Source organism: Hipposideros armiger, unplaced genomic scaffold (genome assembly GCF_001890085.2).
Source record: "Hipposideros armiger isolate ML-2016 unplaced genomic scaffold, ASM189008v1 scaffold_5, whole genome shotgun sequence".
Lineage (NCBI taxonomy): Eukaryota > Metazoa > Chordata > Mammalia > Chiroptera > Hipposideridae > Hipposideros > Hipposideros armiger.
In genome coordinates this window covers 5,970,311-5,981,204 of record NW_017731355.1, presented here as the reverse complement: position 1 = coordinate 5,981,204, position 10,894 = coordinate 5,970,311, and positions in this window count along the sequence as shown.

Below are 10,894 nucleotides of genomic sequence, written 5' to 3'. Positions count from 1 at the left end.
CTGCAACAACTCTTCTTCTAAATAAAGTCACATGGGGGATATTAGGATGTCAACATATGTGTTTGTGGGAGGGGGAATACAGTTCAACCCATAACGGTGTGTGTGTGTGTGTGTGTGTGTGTGTGTGTGTGTGTGTGTTGTACATAGGGTTGGTACATTACAGAGCAGAAGGGTAAAACACTTGCAACTGAATATTGAACTATCTCAGTTTTCAAAACCCCTCAGCCATTCCATCCTCTAGGGACCTTCCTGGGGCTGCCTCTTTCCCCGGCCTCCCGCCATGTTGCTGGACCGTCTTCTTGGACCTCTCCTTGCCTACTCCTGGTTCATTCAGTGACAATGCCAACAATTACTGTGCATTTCTCATGCAAAACAGTTGAACTATTTTCCTCTCTCTACAAACCATCCGACTTGGCCTAGAGGATGATCCTAATAACGGAAAAGTCCATTTGCGATGTTCTGACAAAGGCAGCCTGTGCCTGAGGAACAATTCTGTGATCAGCTCTAATAGAAACATTTTATTTTCTCCCTTCATCAGCAAATAGAATGAAATTATTTATTGATCTAAATATTTTAATGAACTTGTTTCTGTTTATTTCTGGGTGCATTAAAAAATAATGCCTCCTGCACAAATAAGAAAAACCAGAAATGACAGCGAAATAGGTTGTGCCTCCTAGGCCAGGGATGGATAGTTTATCACACCTCCTCCTTCTGGAAGACATACTAATGAATACAGCACTCTTTTCTTCTGGGCAAGGACGTGGCTTCAGAATCCTTCTGTGCAAAGTGGATTTAAGCTGTGGTTATGAGTCCATTAGAGCTGAACATCAGAGATGAGACCAATTTGCCACCACTGTTCCAGACATTTCATGGAGGGAGTTTTATGTTTCTGGTGATCACTTCTATTCCTGTTCATTAACAATTGCCAGTCTGGGGACATGAATAGAGGGCAGAGAATGTGATTACTGTATTAGTCAGCACAAACTAGATTAAGCTGTGGTAACAAATGGCCCCCTACTCTTGGTATTTCTTGCTCATGTCATGTGTCCTTTAAGGATCAGCCAAAGCTCTGCTCTGTGTCACCTTTATCCAGGGAGTCAGGCTGACAGAGCAGCATCTGTCTGGAACATTGCTGGCAGAAGGAGACAGGTCGTGGTGAAACATGCGCTGGCTCTTAATGCTTCTGCCGGTAAGTAACTCATGACACGGCCATTCCCATTTCATTGACCAAGACTAATGTCAAGGAAGTAAGCAAGTCTAATCCTCCTTTAGGGATAGGCAATGAAAACATGCAATCAGTTTATATCAGATACCCCCTTTTTGTTATTCTTAAATGTCTGAGACATGAAGTGAAAGAAAATAGAGAGCTTTTCTATGCATCAAATTTTAATGGCTATTCTTTATTCTTTTTACTATATATGGTAGAAATTTTACAATGTGGTTTCAAGAATAGAAATACACATTCAATGTGATTAACATCAGGACCTTTATTGTATTCAGTGTCTTTTCTACAGCTGGGATGTAATTAGTTTTAACAGAACTGCTTATGGGTCAAAATGAGGTTTATTAATTCAGATGAAGATAATATTATCTTAGTGGTTAAATCCGGACTCTAATTACCCAACACAACAGTGTTGTTTTTTATTTACTTTCATAGCAGAATAATGTACACTTAACAGTGTTGACCCCATCAACCATACCCCCTTTAACCTTTTAAAAATGTGTTGTACTCTTATGCATACTTTTAATAGGAAAATAATCTTTTCATATCAAAATACATTACAGCAGATATAAAAATAATGATCACATGCTGTGATAATTATTCACTTCATCCCATTAATGTAAGAGTTTGCCCAGGTGACATACAAAGCCAACTTGCTAAAGGATGTTTAGAAGAACATTCGTTTAGAAGAATGCTAATAGATGTTACATTGAAAAAGACTTAGCAATTCAATGATGCAGGGAGTGCTTAGTTAAACACAGGCTAGGTTTCTGTGATGCAAGATGTCTTAGACTCTTAATGATGCATTATTAGTGCATGAGCCATTTGTCTGGTAATATTCTTCAGGACAAAACTTTGGGAAACGATGACTCACAGCTTTCAACCGGACCCATTACAACCACTTTCCAACCTCAGTGGAACTCCAATCCTTCCAGCCTTCTGTTTACTTCTAATCAATCAGCCTCTGCTTTCTTTACTTCTCTGTTTATCCACCTTAGACTGAATGATTCATCATTTTAGTAGACTGCTTGGCCAGTTCATCTAAACCCCCTTATCTCTTAGTTATACTCATCCTGCAAGACCCAACTATGGATGGGTCCAACTTTCAGCTACCTCTGAGCCCTGCTGGAGAAAGCCATGTGATCATTAATTTCAAATAGGCCCCTAATACCTGGCATGTCCCGGTTAGATCACTTCTGGCTCTCCCACACCCTGCAATGCTATTTCAACCCCCTTCTGCTTTCTGAATTCTACAACCACCTCTCTCTTCTCCCACTGCGTGCCCTAGTCATCTAGTCACCTAGCTCCTTTACTGAGTACAACATGCCCAGTGTTCCCAGACCCACAGCCCTCCAGTACCTGCTCCCATTCTAGCCTCCTTTTCCCTGTTGGAATGGTGGAAATGTTTCCCCTCTATCTCAGGACAATCCCTCTACTTGTTCTTTGATTCTCATACCCCCACCCCCAACCTTCCAAGGACCTTCCATTATTGATTATATGGAGTCTTTTTTCTTATATGGAGTCAATCTTACTTTTCAAATAGTCTTTTTCATCAGCCATCAGATTTTACATATGCATTAAGTCTTTCCCATTATGAAAAGTAAGGGAAGAGGAAAGAAGAAAGAAAAGGAGAAAGGAGGGAGAGAAAAACTCTCCCTTGACATTCTCTTTCACTAGTGTTTCCTCTTTATGGCCAAATGTCTCACTGTTGCCCCTTCCTCTTTTCCCACTCTTTACTCAATCTGCTCCCATTTATTTATTTATTTTTAAATTTTTAATTGAGATTTCACATACATATGGTAACGTGCGCTAATCTTAAATGTATAGCTCAATGAAATTTTGCATATTTGTACACCCCATGTAGTTACCACCCAGATCAAGATATAGAGCATTTCCAGGAACAAAAAGTACACATATCCTCAATGTTTCATAACTTGGTATTTTCACTTAACAGTACATCCTGAAGATCACTCCATAACAGTATATTGAGACCTTCTTTATTTCTTTTTAACTGAGTAGTGCTTCAGTTATCATATAGCTGTATCATCACTTATCAATATTCTTCTGCTGGACATTCAGATTGATTCTAATCTTTTGCTATTACACATAGTGCTTCCACAAAGAGTTTTGAACAGGCGTCATTTTGTATTTCTGCCAATATATGTTTGGTACAGATTCTTAGAAGTGGAATTGCTGGGCCAAAGTTTAATCTGTACAAATGTACAAGTTCCTCTCTGTAGAGGTTGTACCATTTGCATTCCCACCAGCACCCTATACGAGTACCTGTTTCACCACAAACATGGTAACAACATAAGTTAATAAGTTTTTAATTTTATATGCATATCTTTTCCCCCCCTTTTATTTTCTTGCAGCTTAATTGAGATAAAATTGACATACAATATACGGCACACAATTTGATGAGTTTTGACATATGTGTATAACTATGAAACCATCACTACAATCAAGGTAATGAGTATATCCATCTCACCCCGAAGTGTCCTCATGCTCCTTTGTTAGCTAGCTTTCCTTCTTCAATCCCATCTCCAAACATGAGAAGTCTCAGAAATTTTACTTCTCATACACCCTTTCCTCAAGGTATCAGGAGATGTGCCTCCCAACATGAGGAAGTAAATTAAGAAAGAAGAAAACAGGATAGTGAACCCAGGAGGGAGAAAAGCTAATTCTCAGCAGGAAAGTGAAGGGAAACCCCAGCCTCTGGCCTGCTGTCATCCAGGCTGATGGCGCCAGCATGGAGGGCAACCAGTTGGGATTTGGAGCAGGTCATAAAACTCCAGGACAGAGGAAGGAGATAAATGAATACAAAACTTGATATATCAAAAATTTGGAGTGGAGATGTAGAGACTTAAATGGAGAATTTGTGGCTGAAAACCCAGCAAATGAAAAGAAAATTTAAAAGGAAAAATTATCATGATATGCCAAATAGCTCAACTATGAGTAACATTTACATCATAACTCTAATGTAAATATTGAAGTTGATTTAACCAAAATGATGATATGAGTCTCTCAGGGGAGTGGCAGGATGGGAGAGGCGGCACATGTGGTAGGGGTGGGAGACTGGCTAAACCCTTATCTTTCCATAGGGCAAGCTGAAGAACCAGTCTTACAACTGAAAGATCAAAAAGAAGCAATAGAAGCTTGTTCTCAGCTAATTCCCACAATGCCTTACATCCTGGCTTGGGTGACATGTCTATATGCTACTACTTTTCCTGGCTTCCCTCCTGGCTCTCTACTGGGCAATGTTGTGCATACCTCTGTTGAGGCACCACTGTCATTTTTAATTTACTTTTCTGTATACCCATGAGACTGTGAACTCCTTAGGGGAAGGACAGTATTTTAAAACCCCTTTGTCTGAGACACAGAAAATGTTGAATTCATGAACAATACTATAGAACATTGCAAAGGCTAAAGTTACAAAGTCTTGGTAAAATTAAGAGGAATTTAAAGAGTCTGTAAAGAACCACAGTATACTCAAATCACAATGGTTTAAAAACATTTACTCATTTTATTCCTATAAGGCTTAAAATGGTCCATATTCTGTGGTGCTGAACTGTACTATAGTCATGCACACCTCCCCACTTAACTCTTTAGGCTATTGTGAATTTTTCTTTTTTTTTTTTTAAAGATTTTTATTGGGGAATTGGGGGAATGGAAACAGTGCTGGGGAATTGGGGAAGGGGAAAAGACAAGTTGCTGTCCTTTTGTTCTTCAGTCTAGTTGTGGAGGATGTTGCTTCACTGGTCCAAGTTGGGACCATCATTGCGCTCTTCCCAGGCAAGGCAGATCAGTCGGCGGCTTCTGGACAGTCACTCACGGCGGCTCACGCTGGCTGCTGGCTACATACAGTAGCCCATGGCAACCCACTGACACAGGGGCTGCAGCCTACACCGTCGCCCGCGACTCACGGCAGCCCAGCTCCAGGTTGAGCTGTTGTTCAGCATCTTAGTTGTGGAGGGCAGTGTCACTGGCCCACATGTGGGATCCAAACTGGGGCCCTCTGGCATCCCAAGCCAGTTCTTAATCATCGCGCCACTCGGCTGGCCCTGAATTTTTCTTTTTTTACTGGGGAACAGTGTTCGTTTGTTTTTTTCCCCAGGACCCATCAGCTTCAAGTCAAGCAGTTGTCTTCAATCTAACTGTGGAGGGCACAGCTCACTGGCCCATGTGGGAATCGAACCGGCAACCTTGGTGTTATGAGCCTGCGCTCTAACCACCTGAGCCAACCAGACGCCCCATGAATTTTTCTTAATAAGACTAAATGCTTGGGACTCTTTCATGGGGACATTCATTTAATTTTTCTCATTCATTAATAGAAAGTTTTATATTCACATTCCTATTGCCTCCTGCTGGGATAATTTGATAAACCCTAGTTATCTCATTAGGAATAAGAAACCACTATTTCCAGGAAACATTATGGGATATTAAATTGTGGTTAACAGTGCAGGCATGTATTGCTTTTAAAACTCAGCATCAGACAAGTTAATGAATAAAATATATTAACTTTGCTGGAGGAGGGGGGCAAGTGGGAAAACGAAGTTAGAGGGGAAAAAAGTGACTATTTGATTAATAAAAATGCACTTAATAACATAGCTTCAAAATATATTAATAAAAAATTGATAGAACTAGAAAAAGAGATAGATAAATCCCTCATCATAGTGGGAGATTTTAGTGCACTCACCCATTAATGAATAGATCAAGTGGATGAAAATATCAGTAAAGATATATAAATTTTCAATGAGACAATTGACAAGTTTGATCTAATGGACATATATAGAACCCCATAAAACAATTGGAGGATGCACATTCTTTTCATGCCACACAGAACCTTATGGAATTTGACTACTTAATAGTCCACAATTCAAGTCACAATACATTTTAAAGAATTAGAAGTACAATTTCTAATTATAATACAGTTAAAATGCAAATCAATTTGTACAAAGATGACCATGAAAATCCTCTATGCTAGCAAATTTTAAACTGAACTTCTAAATAATTCACAGCTCAAAGAAGAAATCATAATGGGAAATTTGAAATACATAGAACTAAAAAATAAAAACAAATGTTACATATAAAATTTTTGGAATATTCAGCTACAGCAATACATAGAGGGAAACTTATAGTCTTAAATGGCTAGTTAGAAAAGCCAAAAGATCAAAGATGAATGAGCTAAGCATCTAATTAAAAAGTTATAAAAGTAGCAATAGAATAAACCCAGGAGTAGTAGAAGTACAGAAATAATAAAGTAGAAATTAATGAAATAGAAAATGAAAGCAAAAAAGGATTAAGAACCAAAAAAAAAAAAGGTTCTTTGAAATAGTTAATAAAATTAACAAACCTCTGGAAGGTTAGTTAAAAAAAAAAAAGGAAAGAGAAAGAGCATAAGAACACTGTATTGGGAATAACTGGGACATAACCCAAAGGGCAGTAAAGATTAAAAAGAAATTAAGAGAAAACCTCATGACAATAAATTTTAAAATAAATAAAAATGAACAAATGCCTAGAAAAAAATGTAATTTACCAAAATGAACTAAAAAAAAAAAAAACACCCGAAAACCAAACAAACCCAACCCTGAGTATTCCTTTAAACACATGGAATTGGTCATTTAAATGGGATTCTCATAAAGAAAACAACGGGTCCAGGTAATTTTGAGGACAAGCTCTAAGAAACAATCAGTGCAAACTCTTCTAGAGAATTGACTACACCAGAATGTTTATTAATTTTATGGATTTATTATATTATTAATTTCAGAAGATTGTAGTAATTATTAGAATAAATCAGCAAAACATTTTGTGATTTCTGATATTTAGCCAATTCAAGGTAACTGTTGGGTTTATTGTAAGCTCTATCTGATTCAGCTGACATAATTGAACTTAGCTGGTAGAAGTCCAAAAGGATCCTGTTTTAAATCCTCTTACACATCTACATTAATACAAGGGATTATCCCTTGTGCTAGGTTTGAACTTTCCAGCAATCGGTGAGAATATGGTGTTGCAGTATTCATAACCAAAGTTCAGTGTCAGCAAAGTCCATGAACTTTTCCCTAGGAATTACAGATGGAGAGGACTTCTTGTTTTACCCATACAGTTCAAATTTGCCCCAATTTTTCCACTTAAATAATTTTATGTAATATGACTGAGTTGGTGTAATCCCTTTTCTCCTCGAATTCCAAAGAGAATCTGAAATCTGGAACACAATCTTGACCACCGAGTTCAAGAGAAACATATTTAACTGACATAAAATGTAAATTCGGCCCTTTTCTCTCTCTGCTCTGCATGCTGCTAAAGTTTGTATCTTGTGAATATGTTCCTGTTAGTTTATGATGCCTGAAAACTCCTCTCATTAATCCTTGCCATGCCCTCTGATGCTCATGCTGGGGTCCCAGGGGCTGTCCTTTTCTTTTGTGATCAAAAAATGATATCTGTGCTAGATGTCTATGAATCACAATTGCAGAATCCTTGATTTGTCTATTTTCTCCCTTTTCTGAGTTTTTACTTCCAGTGGAGGCATCACTCCCAGCCTCTTCTGGAAACGCTTTGTTTCCAACAGTCCACAGAATCTTTCCTGTGTGGCATTATGCTAAGCCATGGTTTTGGAGTTAGACACACTTGATTTGGACCTATAGAACTATCAAGTATTGGGGCAATCTATTCAAATTTTTTTCTGCTCAATTTTCTCATCTGTTAACTGGGAACAATGATTTCTATCTTGCAGGGTAGTTGTTATGGGCTGAATGTTTGTGTCCCCCCAATATTCATATATTGAAATCCTACTCCCTATCCCTTATTCCTCAATGCGATAGTATTGGGAGGTAATTAGGATTAGGTGAGGTCATGACGGTGGAGCCATCATGAATGGGATTAGTGCCCTTATAAGAATCATGTGAGAGCTTGCTTCTTCTCTTTGCTCTCTGCCATGTAAGGATGCAACTAGAAGTTGGCAGCCTGCAACCCGGAAGAGGGTTTTCGCCAGAAATCAACCATGCTGGCACCCTCATGTCAGACTTCCAGCCTCCAGAGCTGTAAGGACTAAAGTTCTGTTGTTTATAACCTACCCCATCTATGGTATTTCTGTTAAAGCCACCCAAATGGACTAAGACTACGATAATAGTAATAAGGCTAGAATAAAATTAAGTGGTTAGCATGGTGTTTAAAACTTAGTAAATACTCAATGCATGCTGGTCATTATTATTATCATAATCCCCATCACCAAAGCCAATTTCCTGTGTATTATAGGGATAAATAGTTCTTTGAATTTTTTATTTTAATCTCTGTCAATTATGTATTTACCTTATTCATTTGGGGGAAGGGTACATTTTCAGATTTCGATGTATCAATACCCTTGAACATCTCTGGGAGAATATGCTGGGAACACAGCGGTGACGGCTTCCTTTTCTAATTGCCTTTAATGTACTCAACACCTCTCTGTGAACCTGTGTCAATTCCTTGTGAAATATCTTAAGCTATTAGCATGCCTCTTGCTTTAAGGACCCTCAACAGTGAGACGATATTTAAATCTTATAACTCATAATGCCATTTTCTTTGTGATTATTTCACAGATGCACACCAGGAAATCTTTCTCGCACTTTAGGCCTCACTGGACCCCTTATCAATGCTGAGCAGACTTGTGGACTGAAAATTTCAGGTGAAAAAATTTAAAAGATTATTCACGAATGAAAAGTAATATTCAAAATTGATGATGATCACTTCAGATTTGTAAGGGATGATGTTGTATGCAATTTTTGTCACTCCAGTGTGATAATGGACAACTCAAGCTGTAAGTCACATTGGTTTCTTTTCTTACTCTTTATTTCTACTCCATTAGAAAACCCAAACTCACAAGTTGCTGAGGATAGCAGCAGGTGTTGGGTTTGTTTCAGATAATTCTAGTTATTACTTGGGTTAGTGTGGACCCCATATTTTCAAATGACATCTCCCATCCCCTGCAGTAATGCTACTCCTCTCATCAGGAGGCGAAGTCTATTCCACCCTGTCTCCTATTTATTAGTTTTCTCTTGCCGTGTAACAAATTACCACAAACTGCAGCTTGCAACAACACTCAGCATTATCTCGCAGTCTCCTTGTGTCAATAGTCAATAGCACAGTTTAGCTGGGTCTTCTGCTCAGGGACTCACAAGGCTGAAATCAAGGCATCAGCCAGCTGTGTCCTTATCAAGAGGTTCTACCAAGGATAGATCCCTTTCTAAGCTCCCTTGGGTCGTTGGCAGAATTTATGTTTTTTCGGTTGTAGAACTGAAGTCCCCATTGTCTTGCTAGCTATTGTCCAGGGACTACTTTTAGCTCCTAGGAGACATGCTCAGGTCCTTGCCATATGTTCTCTGCTACCCAATCTCAGCAGTGGAGAGCATCCCTCTCATTGAATTTCTCATGTGCTTTTATTCTCTCTGACTTCCCTTTCTGCTACCAGCCAGAGAAAACTCTGCTTTTAAAAGGTTCATGTAATTAGGTCAGGCCCACCTGGATAACAGGTCTACCTTCAGGTCAATTGATTAGTAATCTGAATTATCAGTAATCTTAATTAGTAAATCTTAATCCGTAACCTTAATCTACAAGTCCCTTTTTCCATGTAACAAATTCTCTTTCACCATGTAACATCATCACGGGGGGCAATCCTGGGGGCCGAGATCACGGGCAGCATCTTGGAATCCTGCCTACTACACTCAGTCTGCGCTGACCTGTGACTTGCTTTGCACAGAAGAATGTGGCACTAGGCCTCAAGACGCCTTGCAACTTCCGGTTTTGCCCCTTTGAAATGCTCCTTCTTGGAACCCAGCCATCATGCTCTGAGGAAGTTCAAGGTGGCCATGTGGATGACAGCCAAGATGTCCTAGGAACAGCCCCAGCTCTGTTCCCAGCCAACAGCCAAAACCTATTGCCAGACACGTGAATAAGGTTATTCTCAGTTAGCTCATCCCCTAGGCAAGCCATCCTAGCCAACACCACTGGCTCAGAGACAAGCTGTCCCAGCTGGGCCCTGTCCAAGTGGCAGAATTGTAAACAAATAAATAGTTCTTGTTATTCTAAGCCACTGAGTTTTGGGGCACTCTGTTATGTAGATATAGGAAATTATTTTTAGGGTTCCATCAGATGCGAAGACTATAGCGTATAACACTCAAACATTGAAGTTTGAACACGTCAGGTTAGGAGAGAGGGTAAATGGAGTCTTAATTCATTCTTTGGTCACAGTAGACTCAGGAAGTAATTGATTCACTGTTGCAGCTTTTGAATATGATTTAAAATAGGCTGAATAATATATCATTGATTTCTCTCCTTGGATGTCTGAAGAATCATAAAAAATTGGTGAAAATTTAAGGTCTTAGTGATTGAGCCAATTGTATACAATTTAATCTTCTGAAGAAATCCTGATATTTTACCCTCAATATTAAAAATTTAGATAATTGGTGCCAGAAGTTAGATTCAGGTCAGTTTCAGACACACCTTTGCTTCTCCTGAGAGTTTCTTGGATGCCACATCCTGAACCCTTAACCACTTATTCTACCTTAGCCACAATCAAAGCCACCAACTCTACTGTGGCCCACATGGTCCTGCTCCCTGGGTCTCACTAGCCTCTCACTGGGAGTGCTGGGCCACTCCGCGTGCTGCCATCCTGCATCTGGGCCAAGCACCATGTGCCCA